This window comes from Physella acuta, unplaced genomic scaffold (assembly GCF_028476545.2).
Source record: "Physella acuta isolate Inbredline_101_S28 unplaced genomic scaffold, ASM2847654v3 ptg000062l, whole genome shotgun sequence".
Lineage (NCBI taxonomy): Eukaryota > Metazoa > Mollusca > Gastropoda > Physidae > Physella > Physella acuta.
The window spans coordinates 40,062-55,000 of record NW_026731582.1 but is presented as its reverse complement, the minus strand read 5'-3'; the positions used below and the strand labels follow the sequence as shown (position 1 = coordinate 55,000).

Genomic DNA, 14,939 nt, shown 5'->3' with positions numbered 1-14,939 from the left:
ATATATATATATATATATATATATATATATATATATATATATATATATATATATATATATATATATATATGTTATAAACATTATTACCTTCGGCAGGTAGAATTCACACACAGAATAGAAAAGAAATAAATCAGTCCATTAGATATAATCTCGTTTGTTGCTATGCTACTTGCTTGAGGCTCTCAGTTATTTTGGGCGAATGTCTTTAAAAGAGGTCATTTTTACCGAGAGATAACTCTGAGGGATTAATGACGTCAGAATGTTTGCTGAAAACATGGATGATGTCCCCTTGTGTCCACTAACCGAGACGGGACTCGAGGGCGACGGCGGAAGGGAAGACCAATGGGCACGTTTGTTTCACATCACGTGGTGTCTGCCATCTGTTGTTTTTGTACTGAGCGAATGTTGTCGGTATCCCGTGTTGACATGCGCAGTGGTACATCACTCGGAACGTTATGAGCTTCTCACACGGGAGTGTCGGAGTGTCGCTTGTACACTCCACAATGTCGCACCGGTGTGCAATGTTGACTTTACTCCCTAAACGTTTTTGTTGCGTTGGTCGGGGAATTAGGTCAGGCTAATTTAAATTTGAAATTTCCGGTTTGGGTCTGTTTCTCGTTACATGAAAGAAGATGTACAAACAAAACATGTGACCGTGCATTTTTAAACCCTACCCTCTCAGCATAATGAAATAGTTGAAACTTTTGAAATATGTACAGACTACATTTGAGCCTGTAGATTTGAAGCCTACCCTCTCAGCATAATAAAATAGTTGAAACTTTTGAAAGAAAATTTACAAACTACACAGTCATATGTGACCGTACATTTTATACTCTACTCACTCAGCATAATGATATATTTGAAACCAGAGGCGTAGCGAGGGGGGGGGGGGGAAAGGGGGGGGGGGTGCGGACCGCACCGTGTGACACCATTTAGGGGGGTGACACTAAGGCAGGGGTCGGCAACCTTTTGAGATGGAAGAGCCAAAAGTTACATTTCAAAAGTTTCCAATTTTTTAACGAGCCACTAACATTTTTACTTCAATATTTGGATTTTGATTAGTATAAGGTAAATACATTTGATTTGCTATTTAAAATAAATAGATTTAAATACGAAATAATATTTATTTATATAAAAACATACACATGTTTCGCCAGAGTAATAAAACTAGTAATCAAATAATATAACTATAGGACTCTCCCTATCCACTTCAGAAGCTGTTTACGGTCATTACCAGCTCAGAAGGTGTCTCTTATTAGCCAGGCAGGCCTCAACACGGTAAACTCCGGCTAACTGGCTTGGGTATAGGTTTGATTAAAGTGTATCGGTAGCTTCTGTTCTTTGGTTCTCACCAGGCTTATCTTCCACCCCACTGAACGCAGGGTAAACCGTACCCCACCGTCCAGTATCCGACTCGACCGCAGGAAGCTAAGAACAATAATACTACGTCACTTAGTTGAAACTAATGCATACTAACAAGTAGAATAATGCATTCTGAATAAAATAACATTATCCATTTAACGATATTCAAAAAAGTTGGCACTTGGGCAGTGGCAAGCATAGAATTGTTGCCACGGGGCTGTCCACAACAGGGCTGTGAAGCTTGGACTAGTGCCCAAGCTGCTGTCAGCTGTCCGTGTACTCTCTACTTCACCTATTCTCACTGTTGAGTGTTTTTATCCGGTTTAAAGTTGTTTCTTAACAGTATAATATTTGATGCGAGTTTTGATAACGAAATAATTTAACTAGTAATATTTGTGCAAGGAACTGGAGAGCCGCATCTTGATTTCCAAGGAGCCGCATGCGGCTCGCGAGCCGCAGGTTGCCGAACCCTGCACTAAGGCAAAAAATAGTAAAATATATAGAGAAAAATTTGAGGGGGGTGCACATGGAAAGTTCGAGGGAGGGGGGTGCAAATCGAAAGTCCGAAGGGGGTGCAAATCGAAAGTTTGAGGTGGGGGTGAAAATCGAAAATTGAAAGTTTGTCCCCGGGAAGATTCGCTAAGCCTCTGGGGGGGGGGGGGGGGGGGTTGACACCAGTGCCACACCGGGTGACACCCGACCTCGCTACGCCAGTTTGAAACTTTTGGAAGAAGATGAACAAACTACACTTCTGACCGTATATTTTACACTCCATCCACTCTGCACAATGAAATAGTTGAAACTTTTGAAAGAATATGAACAAGCTACACATGTGACAGTACTTGACACTTTACACGCGTTTTTGCGTAATAAATATATAATTATGCCGAATTAGGTTACTCTGTTATGTTTTTAAAACAGTATTTTTGTCTCCTTTTTTTGTGGTATGAATAACGTTTAAATTTTGTAACAAGAAATCTGAGCCTAAGTAAACTAATGTAAAAATGTAAGGTAAATGACTCAACAAAAGTAAATACCATCACATAAGACTTCTTTTATTTCTTCATACACACATTCTTTTTGCGAAATAATCTCGACACATTTCACATGACAAGGACGTTTTCAAATCTTCAATCGTCATGGATTAGTAGAATAAAAGTAGAAAGTATTATATTCTAAAAGTATTACTGCAAGAATTTTAAAAAATCCGACGGGTAAAACACATTCTAAAATATCGGTAGGGTGGCGGGCACCACCTATTTTAAATCGACAAACTCCTTCCATAACTTGTCATTTTCCCATAATTTAAATTCTTATTTTCTTATAGTCATAATGTATTAATAAATAATAAACAAAAAGGTTTCAAAATAATAAAATTATTTGGCATTTTTTTCAAATTGAATACACACAGAGAAATGTATTTACAAAACTTAAATAGAGCAGTCTGGCTCGCCGCTAGACAAGTTGTGACAAGTATCGAACATATTTAATAAACCTAGGCAGCCAAAAAAAAAATTAAAACTGTAACACATGTACAAAAATAAATCATATTTTAAAAAATGTTTATGAAAAAAATTCTGTCTCTGTCGAATAGTGAGAGGCGGGCACATACGAATCGTTCAGCGGGCGCCATGGCGCCCGCGGGCACAGGGTTGGGAACCCCTGCCTTAGAGTTTCAGTCTAAAGCAGGGGTCTCCAAACTACGGTCCGCGGGCCGCGAAGTGCTCTCATCCGGCCCGCGGTGATCTTTTTGTCAAAGGAAAAATCGTTTGTTGGTGATGGTTGAGGAACTTTGCGCAGAAAAATCAAAGACGTGCCTGGAAGAAACTGGCCCCCGAACTGAAATTTGATAGTTAATGCGGCCCTCGGACTGAAAAGTTTGGAGACCCCTGGTCTAAAGAAACAAATCAACACCCTTTATTTCAGATTCACCGGGCTATATAATTGTAGTTCATTAAACAACTTTATGTTTGTGTTGTTTGTATTTGTGTTTGCGTTTGTTTGTGGTGGTTGTGGTCAGGGTTAGGTTAAGGGTTGTATACATTTTCTCAAACGTCATTATGTCCATTTAGACATAACAATTTAATATATCCCCCAAATCCGGACAGCATATGAAGCTTAATAAATAAACATACGGTCTTTTACATATAAGTTTTGCAAGGCCTCAGTAGCGTAGCTAGGGGAGGGCGGGTGGGGCGGCCGCCCCGGGCGCCGACCCCAAGGGGGCGCCAAAAGGGGTAGAAAAATTAATTGAAAAGCTCATTTTAAGCTGTAGTATTAAATTATATACAGTCAAAGTTACGAAAATAAACGACTTTAAGGCGTTACTGATTTAACTGTTTTCTATATCAATTTTGTGGCACCGAAATAGAAAATCTAATGGGACAGTTACTGGTAAGAAGCTCCACAAACCTTTCCAATGTATTTACTTTGGGGAGGGGGGCGCTTTTTCAAAGACAGGAATAACTATAAATAGAATGGGAGGGAGGGGCGCAAAAATGTATATTCCGCCCCGGGCGCCAGAATCGGTCGCTACGCCTCTGCAAGGCCTGGCAGGCTAGATCTTAATAGTACACTGTAATTAGCATGTGTAATTTGCATGTGTAATTAATACGTGTAATTGGCATGTGTAATTGGCATGTGTAATTTGCATGAATGTAATTTGCATGTGTAATTTGCATGTGTAATTTGCATGTGTAATTTGCATGTGTAATTTGCATGTGTAATTTGCATGTGTCATTTGCATGTGTTAATCTGAAGAAGTTTAACAATGCCAATTTTTCTCCGAATTAGGCTCTAGTTTTTAAATAGCCTTCAGCACGTATTTAACAGGTTGGGCAAGCTTTTTTATTTGCTGGTTTTTACGTGATCACCTTCTTTAAATCTTCACCAAATACAATAAATGGATGGCACTCCTAGTTTTTATATACATTTACGGTGCAGCTAGAGTGTTTACACAAACCCACAGAGAATGAGGGACAGAGAGAGACACATACACACAGGCGCGCACACTAACACAAAGATGTATAACACGCGGTCAGCTAAAACCAGTGTTTCTTCCACTTTTTTCTCCGGGGGGGGGGGGGGGGGGGGGGCTCTTGAAATTTTCGGGGGGGGGGGCGGTAGACTTTCTTCGGGGGGGGGGGTGGACACTGTTAAAAGTATATATTTTTTATATAAATTATATAAATTTCATTTCGTTCGTGGGGCGGTAGAATTTTTTCGCCCCCCCCCCCCCGAAGAGATGCCTGGAAGAAACTCTGGCTAAAACATTCAACATGGCAAATCGGAACATCCCTAATTCTGCAAGCCTTTTCTTGCTAACTTAAGTAGGCTACTTATATTTGTATTTGGTTTAAAACTCCGTGCCAGATAATAAGTCTCTTCCATTTTACGCTTGAATACATAGAGGGCAATGTAGGACCGTGACGCTGGGAAGTTTACGTCAAAGGTTACCTCCCCTTGTTCATGCCAGCTTCTCTCCCTTGGCCTCTTTTCATCGCTTTGTGCCCGCAAGTCAACAGAATAAAATTACTTACTACAGGTGAATGACATACCTGAGTTCTGCGAGAGGTTTTGTGTCAATTTAAACAGGGGATAGATCTGACAAGGTCAGGCTTGGTTAATAGCACGTGTTCGTGAATTGCATTTTTTTCAAGTAGTAAGGGACACAATCTATAGTCAAATACAGGGACGAAATCTTCAGATAAAAAATGAGGAAACAATGTGTACTTAAATATAGATACGGCACCTGTAGATAAAAAGAGGAACGCAATCTGCAGTGAAATAAAAAAAAATATACAGTTCATAGAGGCTCAAATTCTAGAGTTAAACATTCTAGATATTATTTGCAATTTAATAAATAAGGGAAAATCGGTAGTTGAAGGAACTCAACTATAATTAGGCAAAAGGGACACAATCTATCGTTAAGGGACTCAATCAAAAGGGGCTCATGAATAAAGGGGCTCAATCTATATAAAGGGAACAACTTACGGATTATACAAAGTAACACCATTTATTACGTTATATTACGTTAAATAAATAGAAACAATTTATAGTTATATAAAGTGACACAATTTATCTTTTTAAATAAAGAAGTGTAAGTTGATAGATCAGAAAAAGTAGAAACCAAATCTGTGTTTCATTGTAAATTAACTTTTTAGTGGAGCGGGGATAGGGACATGTTAATTTGTCGTCCAGATACGTTATTTTATTTTCGTTAAGTGCCTAAATACGCACGAGAATACATAATGTAAATAATGTGATTGCGTTAAGGACTTAAAGTAACCCAATCACCAAAAAATGAACAGAGTTCTAGAAAGAGCGTATTCAAACATGAGCCGTAAATTGTTGAATGTAAATTGTTACGATGTAGGCCTGAAGACTAGAAAGAAATATTTTCGGAACCACAAGGTTTATCTATGAAACATCACCGTAGATAGCCGAATCAACACAGAAAGAGAAATTCTAAAGAAGACTTAAAAAGGGAACAATATTAGCCGGCAGAAGATGGAGGGAGGGGGAGGGAGTGTCAAAAAGCAGGGCTTTATAAAGTGAAAAAGCTATAAAAAAGAGCCTTGGCAAAGTGTTTACATTTTTCATTCTTTAGGGAGCGGCAATGAATGAAAAAGAAATAAAACTGTCATAATTTACAAAGCGAAACCGGAAATCTCGTCACGAACCCAACACATTAAAAAGCACACTTTGATCTATGTACGTTGCCATTCAGACTTATCATAGGTCTATACAACTATTACGATTATTGATCTGGGAGTCGGTCTACAATAACCTGCCTAGCAAGCACAACTGTATCAATGTTTAAAACTCCATGTAGTCACTGCATTAGTGGGTAAAATTTCCTCAATTCTTATATTGATTCTATACGACACCCACTATATAAAATGATATATACACCCATTCTTTACAGTTCAGATCTATTCTGTAAGTTTAATTTTGATTGGGGTGTTCGGAAAAAACAACAACTCTTATCCCGGATAAAAATCAAACGATGTAATTTCTAAGTTAGCAAATGATCATTACGTATTTTTAAAGCCTTATAACTTTCGTATGAGTAGGCTATCTTTTACTTCATGTTGTAGATTATGTTTTAGTTTCTTATTTTACCTATTGGAAGAAAGAACATTAATTCTTTAAGTTATATTCATCTTCTTCTTCTTTCTTTATTTTAGTGTTTGAAGGGAAACCCTACAGCACAAATAAGGATACGTGTCAACTGGTTATGCGCCATTGAGGCCATTGAATCCAATGTCAGCCTGCTTTTCTTTTTGTCCAACCAAGAACAAACTACAAGGCAGCAGTTGTTTGAGTGTTGCTGTCCCCAGCTAACGAGCCTCAGCCCAAGGGTTCCAACTCGAGACTTTTGGGTTTAGCAGCCATGAGCTTTACCGACTCGACCACGCCGAGTTATATTAAGTTATATTAGCATAGTACATACTTCTTCACGTATAATGTAGTTAACAGCGGTTATAAATATGTTTGACGCTTTGTCTGTGGTGCTACTTTAAGCTTACAAGTTAAATATATATATATATATATATATATATATATATATATATATATATATATATATATAGCTTCATAGTGGATAGACGATTGGATGATTGGGCTATGGAAATCCAAGCACAAAGCCAGGGCACTAAGTTGAGAACAGCCATATGATGCTCATGTATCAGACCCCCTCTCTCTACACACTGCTGATAAATCCAAAGGACAAAACAACATGATAAAGGTATCCATAGCAACCACACAAAAAAAAACGGTAGCTCTTGTAACAAGTTTTGTTAATGAAATCAATAAAGCCTCTCATCAATCACCAATGTGTGCAGTAATCGATAGCTTTCATTGAACAAACACTAGGGTTACTCAGTAGGATGGGCTGGATGTTGTGTATGAAAATTTTATATTAGTTGATGTAATATTTAAACAATAAGCCTTTATTCAATTAGCTTCATATGTATTCATGCTTATGTAATACATGAAAAAAAACCCATCGAATTATAATAAAGTAATAAAATAATAACTGTATGTACACATTGTAAACACACACAGTTTTTTGCTTATGATGTTATACAGAAACAATCCGCTCACATATGATTAATACAAAAACTGTAACATCACATACAATATGTGGATGTCTTTATGCTACACAGTTCTTGTTTTATTAATCACAATAGCTGGTGAGGGCGAATTGGACACTGGGCAAGGTGGTGGGTGGGTGTCAGAGGCGTAGCTTGGCGAGGGTGGCCGCCCAGGACGGTGGCCGAAAAGGGGCAACGTAATGGGTCGCAACGCCTCTTGCTGGGTTGGGGGGGGGGGTCTTGGACGGAGGGTCACTTACATAATAACGCTTCTTCTATATAGCCCCAACTACGCTACACAATCCTTACAATATAAAATGATCTATTCATACTCACTGTTCGGTTTTTCCCAGCACTGAATCGCTGCCAGATACACCTACACACATCTAATTCCAAATCCAATCGAGCCCAGTACTAAATATGAACACACCTATCGTCCAACATATATCCACGAGATCTACCTTGACCACAAATGTCTCACAAACACCATTCCCAATGTGAAAACACAGAAAGTGTGAATGAAATGTCTATTTCTGTCTCAACAATCACAACGTATCCGTGTCAAATGTATTTCTGCCTGTCTGTGATTTAACTGTCACTCAAACCGTACCGCTACCTTTCCGTGTTTATTCCCTATAGCTGCAACGTCTGTGTTTCACCTGTAGTTTTACCTGTGTTCACGTGTCCTGTTACCTGTCCCATAGATCAGGCCGCCTGGAATGTGACCTGGGAAAGCCTCCGATATGACTAAAACGTTTTCACCCACCTCATGACGTCATAGAGACTCCACACCCAGTATTAGTTAAACACACTTCATATAAACGAAACAAACTTTGTAAACTTATACAATGTAAGCCTGATTTTTTTCGCACAATGAATTATGAAAAAGGTTAAATGTAATATATATATATATATATATATATACATATATATATATATATATATATATATATATATATATATATATATATATATATATATATATATATATATATATATATATATCCGTTCGAATCCGGGTTCAAATCAATGGAACGTCCCAGAGTCTACCCAGCTCTGAAGGGTACCTAACTCACGTTAGGGTAACAAAGGCAGCTGGGCATAGTGCTGACCACACTATTCTCTTCATATGCCGAGGTCTCTGAAGCAGATGAATTCTACTTCATTTGCCCTATGTGTCTTGGGCACGAACGGGAAATGATAATGATAAAAAAGAAAAAAATACAGCATTGACATGTATATTAAAGAAGAACTTTAATCCTTCCAAAAAAACTCATATGGAATGTCTAACAGAGTTAACGCTTGAATTATGATGACAGTAACCCACTCATGCGGAACTATCTTCGCGTTGACGTCACAAGCTAACCGTGTCGGAATGTGTTTCATAGAAGTATCGACACAAACCCAATACTCGATTACACAGTGGGCGGGACGGAACTCCTTATATGGAACACAAAGACGACATTTTGTCGTCTGTGGATCTCCCTACAATCTGGGGCGGTTAAGTGTACATTAACCACATGTGGTAGGTGTATAATAACCTCATGTGGTGTCATAGTGGATGATATGGCCGTCACACATCAATAGATACCAGCCGTTTATCGTTTATCTTCAGCTTCTTTCATAAACATTTACTACCCATAGTTATACACACTAATGCGTATATATATATATATATATATATATATATATATATATATATATATATATATATATATATATATATATATATATATATATATATATATATATATATATATATATATATATTGTGTGATAATTACAGAATGCTTATGATTACAACACTGATATGATGTTTGGGTCGGCTTGGTTGGATGGAGCTTACGACTGCTAACTCAAAGGCCTTGAGTTTGAAACCTGGTTTCCAAGTCTGTAGTACGTCCCTGAGTCCACCCAGCTCTAATGGGTACCTGATTCATGTCGCGGCAACAAAGGCGGCTGGGTTTAGTGTTGACCACACTACTCCTTTATATGCCGAGGTAATAAAAACAGATTCTACTTCATCTGCCCCTTGTATCTTTGGCCCGAACGGGAGAAGATAATGATTGATAAATTTTTGCTTTTGTATAATAGCACACATACATAAATAACTAGAATTACATGGCTCACAATAGCTAATTGAACTAATTCAATCTCTTGTTAAAAAACAAACTGTCAAGATTTTTTAGTCGACGAAGTGTTCACATTTTCTTATACGAACCAACATTTTTTAAAGTATGTCGCAGATTACTGCTGGGATTTTGCTATTGCTGATGAACTCATACCAGCACAGGCAAGTTTATGAGACTAGAACACGTCACGTACCGTCTTCGATGAGATCAACTTTTGCTTGAATCGACAAGGGTGGAGCACCTTTACATAACATTTAAATTATTCGCTCTCTTATCGGTAGCTCCCAATCTGTTGTTGACAACTAAGATAATATTGTGGGAATACCAAAAGAAAACTATTTGGTTCGGAAGTATTTGATAACAGACAGTACCTTTCATATTACACGAAGTAAAAAAATAGTTAAACAAAGTATAAAAATAAAATCTGACGTCATTATTGGAGCTGAAGTTGAGTTAATCTCTTCACCCGCCTTCAATTGACTGTATTTGATTTAGGTACCAATTTTAGACCAGTACTATTAAATCAAGAGGTCAACTGGCATACTTTAAAGTTAACTAGGTTACATTATACTGTAGTAAATAGCACTAAGCATTTTTCCAGACATTTTTATATAAGCCTAAACAAAGCTAGAGCACCTTCTGTTTTTATTAACTGATATGCACATTAAACTTTATTTTAGATATTTTATGTAGAGACTTGATTTTCTATGTATTATAATTTTAGATCGAGCTTAATACATTTATTAGACTTCGTTCTTAAACTTACTTATCAGTGGCGTAGGCAGGGGGGTTAGGGGGGTCATAACCCCCCATAGACCCCTCGGTATATATATATATATATATATATATATATATATATATATATATATATATATATATATATATATATATATATATATATATATATAAAGTATGAGGAGGGTGCAAATCAAAAGTTTGAGGGGGGGGTGGCAAATCGAAAGATTAAGGGTGGTGGGGTGGGGTGCAAATCGAAAGTTTGAGGGGGGGGGGGGGGGGTTGCAAATCGAAAGTTTGTCCCCGGGTAAAAATTGGAACCCTCCCCCCCCCCCCCTTGAGACGATCCTGGCTACGCCACTGTTACTTATAATGTAGATTGTAGATAAATAATATGAACAAATAAAAATGACTGCATTCTAAAATAAACTCAAACACAATGAGTAAGATTTAAATTTTAAAATATCGAAAGATGTGCATAAAAAATATCGGCTGTTGTGTAGTTTAAAGAAGATCTTCTATAGGCTTAAATAAACAAATCGATCTTTATGATCCTTATCTTTTCAACTCCACGGTTACAACATAGGCTTTCAGTACTAGGATCATTAGGGATTAGTGAGGCTAATGGTGGCAGCTGCATTGACTATGTTTGTATAAGCGCACATAAACAGATACACATTCATACACATGCAGGCATATATATATATATATATATATATATATATATATATATATATATATATATATATATATATATATATATATAATGACAACCGCAATGTTAAGAAGTTAAACATCAATTATTGCACTAAAATCTGGAGCTACATATAGCAATTTTAGGCATGAGCTACGCTGTTTAATAGTATATATAGATTTATTTTAAAGAAGTTATCTTGATCTTTCAAATCCTACATCAAGTCGCTAAAAATATTGTCACAAAAAGCACACAAACAATGTCACACACGCTCTTAAATTAAAAAGGTTTTCAGACGAAAGTTCTATGGTAAAAAAAAAACGACGACCCGAGGAAAGAATGCAGTCCAGGCTAGTAGAACAGGTTTTAAGGTTGTGGTAGTCTAAATGTGTTCATTTCACGACGTTCGTTGGTGCTACACATTGATAGATTTCATAGGGGTGGAAGATAGTGGTAGACACATTAAAAGGGGGAGATATCCATAATTAAAATGTTCGCGAAGGATAAAAAAGTACGTCAGTACAAAGTTTCGAATTCAGATTGTCACGATGGATTATTATCACGTCAGTACAATGACACACCTACAGACTATCACGTCGGTAGAATGTCACGTCATTAGACTGTCACATAGGAACATTGTCACGTCAGTACAACGCCACGCCTACAGACTATCACGTCGTTAAAATTTTAAGTCGGTACAAAGACAAGTCAGTACAGTGTCGCGTAGGTTCAACATAACAACTTAACAACCTACAATGGTGCCTCTCAAAAGCACGTCCACACGCCCCACATAGCAGACAAATGTAGCAGACATCATGTCAACATACCTCAGATAGCAGATACATGTAAGAGAGAACATGTCCATATACCCCAGATAGCAAACGAATACACTTTTCGGTACAAAAGCAAAACACACCAATCTGTGTCAGATTCTCTAGTCGCTAGAGATGGGAAAACCTCGTTCTATTATCGATTGGTGCAGGTTGATCAATCAATACATCGGTTATATTGATTGCATTAAACTATCCTAACCACAGCCTGAATATTGTATTTCAGGAATTACGTTACAGTGAAGGAAAGTTAGGTTGATGTATAATTTTAAAGGCACATGCTAGCATTCATTCACATTCACTCATAGTCACTCACATTCACTCACGTTCGCTCATATTCGCTCACGTTCGCTCACTTCACTAACATTCACTCACATATTATATTCACTCATTTTCACTCACATTCACTCACATTCACTCACACACACACACACACTCGCACGCATATACTCACAAACACGCTTTAATTAATGTATTTACACGTTTACATAAAATGGTATTGATATATCTAACAAATACATTGATGGAATGCATTTTTTGCTCAGTGCACGCATTACATACACGTGTTGTCACAACAATCGTACATAAAAATAAATCCACGTATTAAGGTATTAACATAATTTAAATTAATGCAGCGTAACGCATGAACCCATGCATACATAATGCAATTGTATAACCAGCCCATTATGATGCTGTTTTAGCAATAGTTTAAGTTGACATTTAGGTTCGTTTTTTTTAAATACTATTTTTTATATAATATTCTTTATCCATGGTTTAATTTCTATTCATATTTTTATCAAACAACACAGATGTCGACAAATCGATTACTAATCAATTCAAAGCATGTGTGCTTACTGTAAACCTTAGTTTAACTCCACTGTTACATTTAGGTGCGTTGTTTGTATTAGTTTTGTTCACATCCTTTTCAGCTATAGAAAAAAAATGGTCAATACTTTTATAAATATTCGTTCGACTTTGATCTAGCGTCTATTTTAGGAAACGGCTAAACTGCTACAGCAAACCTGTTTAGGGTATACAATCTTTGGTCCGCTAAATATAGAGTTTAAGTTTAAGTTTATGGTGGAAGATTACACATGTGGCTAGAGTTATGTGTTTTGTGTTAGGTTTGGAAACACGAGTAGAGATTATATTCTTTTATATAGGTTTGCTGTAAGTGTAAGAAACAACACCCCCTCCCCCTTTCTATCTTCAATCGCCTGGATAAAGTAATAAATAAAATACAATTATAAAATAATCAGATATACACACAATGACACTCCCTCATGACACATACCTAAACACAAACACATACGTATATATATATATATATATATATATATATATATATATATATATATATATATATATATATATATATATATATATATATATATACAATTACATACATAGATATACACCATTATATAACTTATCCTTAAATCATCCCTAACTATAAATCTATCTCTATTAGGGTGCGTTAGCAGTAGACTGACTGGGGAAGGTGGGCAATGTCATACTGCATCATTTGGGGAATGACGGTGTGAAGTGGGGAGGGGATGTACTTGCTCATGTGTAAGACTTTTATATTCAACCAGATGTTCCCTAGGCTACCAGACCTTGATGATAGCAATGTTTACATAAGACATCGATTTCTTTTTTAAATCCATTGTGAAAACGAGATACAAATTGATTTTTATTGATGTTTCGTGGGCTTGAAAAATGGTCTATGAATATTTGATAGCAAGGTGCTAATTAATTGGTAGTTTTCGATTACCCTAATCACGTACATTCTTGATTGTTCCAGCTTGGTACGTTTAACTTTCAAACTAAAGGAACTGATTAGGTATTGCTTACACACTCAACAGAACATCAACAATGTTAACTTAAATATTGAGGGATGTTGGGCTATTCATAGTAACACAGTATCAAGGGTAGGTTAGAGTATAAAAAAAAATTCATCTAAAGTGGGTATTTCTTAAAGTAGGTGTGTCACCACCATATATTGTAATATTAGGATAGGTGAGAGGGTTACAATCATAAATATCGAACATGCCTTGTTACGGTTTGCATCGAATATTGTAATATTAGCATTATTGTTAAGGTCGTAGTTATTATTAGGATAGTACGATAACGTCTTGGGTTATGGTTTGCGGTGATATTTAGCAAGTAGGTTAGTCAATATTTTTAAATCAGTAAAACCTTTTTTTTTAGAAGATTACATTACTTTATTAAATCTGGAGACAGTTATGATGCATCCATCATTGCAGATCTATTAAATACTGGTGTTAGTATTAAAATAATTAAAAACAATTCCTGATTATAGGTTAGAACTAGATACCTATGATTTAGATAGTTTGGGTAACGAGAATATACTTTCTGATAATCAAGCCAAAACGAAAGACATTGCATTTAGGGGACAAAACTAAGATAGACCTGTGTCTCTAAAGATCATAAAACAATATAGAGTAAGCCTAAACTTACCTGAACGTACAGTCAATGACCTTATATACGAACATTCCAAATCAACACTAGGTCTAGCATAACCCAACGACTGACCATCAATGCAAACAATCATCTGTCAATGTCCATTCTAAGGTAAAGTTAGGACAACACTAAGTCTTATATACAAGGCTAGAACTAACACTCCAATATATCCGTTCAACGGTGCTATCCTGAAGTTAAATTCACACAGGTAAAAAAAAATATCGTTCCTTTAAAACTGTGTGTTTGGATCGAACTTTGTCGTCTGCGCCAGCGAGCAGGTAGATCGGCGGGGGCAGAGGACTACACGCAGCCGTCGTCTGCTAGATTTAGCTCGCGTCTGCCATTTCTTCGTTTTTGTAACGGTCGGCAGTGACACACTTCTGCACTACATAGTGTTAGTCACTTAGTTCACGCTGGTTTCATCTAATTATAGCCCGATATAGTCGATAGTATCTACTGTAGTAATAAATAAACTGGGAGTGATCTCCCCTAAACTTTCTCGAATATTGTTATATAACACTACGGGGGATGGCAACTCGGGATATAGACAATATTTCTAATCCATTTTTACTTTCTCGTAAAATACAGAGTATAGATTGTAATC

General features: G+C 36.7%; 1 pseudogene; it reads right to left on the bottom strand.

Annotated features, from left to right (window-relative positions):
* LOC131949559 (uncharacterized) overlaps positions 1–14,587 on the bottom strand; it is a 21,653-nt pseudogene extending 7,066 nt beyond the window's left edge.
* Positions 14,588–14,939: the final 352 nt, after the last annotated feature.